The sequence below is a fragment of the Formica exsecta genome, unplaced genomic scaffold (assembly GCF_003651465.1).
Source record: "Formica exsecta isolate Colony F162 unplaced genomic scaffold, ASM365146v1 scaffold895, whole genome shotgun sequence".
Classification (NCBI taxonomy): domain Eukaryota; kingdom Metazoa; phylum Arthropoda; class Insecta; order Hymenoptera; family Formicidae; genus Formica; species Formica exsecta.
Window position 1 is genome coordinate 1 of NW_021853663.1, and position 4,098 is coordinate 4,098.

Below are 4,098 nucleotides of genomic sequence, written 5' to 3' on the forward strand. Positions count from 1 at the left end.
ATTGAACCATTGGAGCGGTTATGTCTATACACGCCATATTGAATAACGTAACTTCCAATAGTGTCGCTAGTATCAGTCTCTTGTCGCTTTTCTAGTCTCATGCCGGCGGATTGTTGCGTATCGCAGATGTGATTTCAATCCAAGGTAATCTCTTTTATTCTTTTAAAATAAAATTACAAAAATCATAATTATAAAAAATACATTTTCGCATATATTTTCATAATATTTTGTGCACACATTTCATAGTTAATAACGAAAAAACTGTTTGTAAATTGGAGGTTATCTCTTCCCGATAGAATTTCATGTTCTTATGTCGTACATGTAAAATAATCTTGTATTCTTTTAATATAGTAATGTTATAAAAAAACATAAAACTACTGAAAAGATATAGAAAAAATTTATGATGTCATTATGATGTCATTTTGATATTATTGTGATTTTTTGTTTTGCTTGGGTATACATCTCTATTTGACTTCACGTTTCTCTTTGGATATGGACATGGGCATGTAGATTTCTAATACACATCTTTGATAGCTTCTTGGTGGACATGGATATGTGAATAACATGTGAATATCTAATGAATAATCTTTGGTAGCTACTTGATGGACATGGATATATGGATAACACGTATATATCTAGTAGATATCTTTGGTAGCTACTTGGTAGACATATGTGGATAACATGTGAATATCTGATGAATACCTTCTGTAGCTACTTGATGGACATAGATATATGGATAATACGTATATATCTAGTGGAAATCTGTGGTAGCTACTTGGTAGACATGGATATATGAATAACATATGTTTATCTAGTAGATATCTTTGGTAACTTCTTGGTGGACATGGATATATGGATAATGTGTACACATCCATTAGATATTCTCGCTAGTTATTCGAGAGATATAGATATTTTATTCATTTATTAGATATCTAATCCATAGTAGACATGTACATCAGATAGATATGTAAATATTCACTATGTATCTATTCGATATTTTATTCTGTGTGGGGCTGGTATAGAAAGTGAATAGTGCACTGCATAGCGGTAAACGAATAAACTATACTATTTCAATAAATTATATGAATGGCTAAAAGCTGCAGATTTTGCTCGGTTACTGCTGCCAATTTGCCGTCAGATTGTGCGCGTGCAAATCTTGCTTGGTTTCTGCCGACAATCTGACGTCAATCCATGTTAGCAGATCCTGCTCGATTTCTGCCGCTAATCTGATATCAAACTTCGTTGCGCAGATCCTGCTCGGTTTTTGCCGCCAATTTGACATCAAACTGCATTGCGCAAATTCTGCTCGGTTTTTACTGCCAATCTGCTATGATAATTGTGTGCAAATCCTACTTAATTTCTGCTAGTGATCTGCTATCAAATTATGTCAGCAGATTTTGTAACATTTCTGCTGACATTCTGCTATCATTATCTGATATAACAGATTCTGTATACAATCTGCAGTCTTTCTACTGACAAAAACTTGTAGCAGACATTTGACAAAATCTGTTCGAACAGACTTGGCAAGTTTTATTGCATTTGGAAAAGGCAATTGTGGATATGTCTAGCGTGATTATCGGGTTTGTTTGAAGTAAGGAAGTAATAAGTATGTTTGAAAAGTCGTTGAATAATGGACATTGAAAGAATATGTGATTGAGATCTTGAGTCACGTAGCCACATGGGTAATCGGGGGAAGATACAATGTTTTTCTCCAACAGGTGAGAGTTTACAGCTGTGTAATGTGTTTTAAACGTAGATATCATTGTAATTACTGGACGTGTAAAACCTTCTTTAATTCTAGAGTACCATGGGGGAGGCAGAAGAGTTTCTATTTTTTTGAAGTATCTCGCTTTTTTATACAGACTCTTAGTACGAAAAATGTTAGTGGCTTTATCTCTTGTAAGTTGTTTAAATTTATAGTAAAGGTTAGTGTAATGGCATTTGCATATAAGGAAAGGATCAGGGAGGCACAGGGATTTTTTAGCCAAGAAGTCCGCAAGCTCGTTACCCGGAATAGCGGTGTGACCGGGAATCCACATTAGTTGAATCGTCAGATCAATCTTCTTGCATTGAAATAGTAGATGCTTTATACGGAGAATAAGATTAGTTGTGCCAGAACAGGAGCCTGCAAATTAGTGAGAACATTGAGTCTGAAAAGATAAGAATCTTAGATATTTTATTATCAAATGCGTATTTTACAGCTTCTTCAATGGCAGAAGCCTCGACGTCAAAGATTGTGAAGTAATTGTTGATATCTTTTTTGATAACAAGATTGGATTCAGGAGATGCAACCGTATAACCAACTTTGACTAGGTCGTCCTCGCATACTCTAGATCCATCAGTGTAAAGTGACAGATTGAAGGTCAACCGACGTAGCAGAGTAATAAATGAGCTCTCAACATTATTACTGTCTTTGATACTGAAACCAGAATTAATATTAATTGACGGTTTGAAGTGTCTGACAAGGTAAGAGTATTCCAGGTAAGGGTACTCCTGGAAGATGAAACTGTTCAACTTGTTCGAAGAGTTGGTTTTTCGACAAAAATGTATCAATCAGAGCCCCCAAACATGGCCTTTCCTCATTAGGATGTTGGTGTAAGGATTTGAGGATAGTGTTAAGCGGATGTGATTGACGAGCGGTGACCTTGCACAGGAACTTCTCCAGTAAGAACTGCCATTTTGTATTTAAAGGTAGTTCACCATTTTGTTGTTATTAGCAGTTATTTGGAAATCAATGAATATGATTACGCCAACAATATTATTACTGAATATGAGACTTCCGTTTCCGGTTATCCGGAAAGCGTGAACAGGGAGAAAATGTGCTCGTGAGGAAGAGGAGGACGAGACGAGATAGGGAGAAGTGAGAGAGATCGGAAGGGACAAAAGTGAGAAGCAAGAGGAGGTGCATCAAGGTGAATGAAGGGAGATATGTGGAGTGAAGGATCGGGATAGAGGAAGGATGCAAAGGTTGGAGCGGTTTGGAGGTTAGGAAAATGGGGGAAAGAGAGAGAAGATGGAAAGAGAAAAAAGACGAAAGTCACGTGGGAAGCGACGGAAAGACGGCCGATAAGGAGGAGAGTAGAAGCGGATAAGGCACAGCAGGGTAACGGGACAAGTGACAAAGAGCTGAGAGGGAAGATGCATGATATGAGATAGCGCAGATTAAAGGAAGTGGAACGAGCACATGGCGGTTGAACATGGAAACGGAAGTCAAAGGGGAAAGAGAGGAACGGCGAAAGAAAGGTCAGACGAATTAGAGGCGGATAATGAGAGCAGAAGAGGAGGAAGTGGCGTGGTAAGGGGAGCAAGGTGGAAGGAAGAACGTGGAAGACGGAAAGATACAAAGATGTTGGCAGTTTGGAGGTGAGGAGAAAGAAAGAGAGAGAGAGAGAGAAGAGGGATAGAGTGAGAGGGTTTAAGAGAAGCGATGGAAAATGGCAGGTAGACAGGAGAGGTCGATAAGAGAGAGGGAGAGTCAGATAAGGTAGGGCACAGTAATGGCGAAGAATAAGAGTTGAGGGGGAAGATCCGAGAAGTGGCGCCGGAAGTATGAAAGGAATCGAGCACATGGGGAATCAATGGAAAATCGAAACCGAAACGGGTAGTAGGGGTGGAGTACGCAGTTAGGGAAAAGTAAAGAAAGGTAAAAGAGCGGCCAGAAGTAAGAAAGGAGAAGAGAGAGTGGCTATTGGAGGCAGAAGGACAACAGAGAAAGGAGAAAGAAGAAAAGGGGAGAGCGACAAGAGAGGAGAGCCGACGAAAGTGGAGTGAGTGAAGAGCAGGGTGAGGAGAAGAGGTGGGAAAGAAAACGGTCGGAAGGTGAGAAGTGCGGAGAGATGGAGAAGTGGATAAAGGAGCTAGTGGAGGATGTGAGGGATAAGAGGGATGAGAGGGATAAGGAGGGAGATAAGACGGTGAAGAAAAGAGAGTGTGATAGAGGAAGTGAGAGGATTAAGGAGAGAGGTAAGACAATGGAAAAGAGAGATTGGGAGAGGAAGAGAAGAAGGAGGAGTAGGATCAGTAACGTCGTCAGGAGAGGAGAGCGCAGAGGTTCGGGAGGAAGGAGGAGAAGAGGCAATAAGTCCTGGTAGAAAAGAA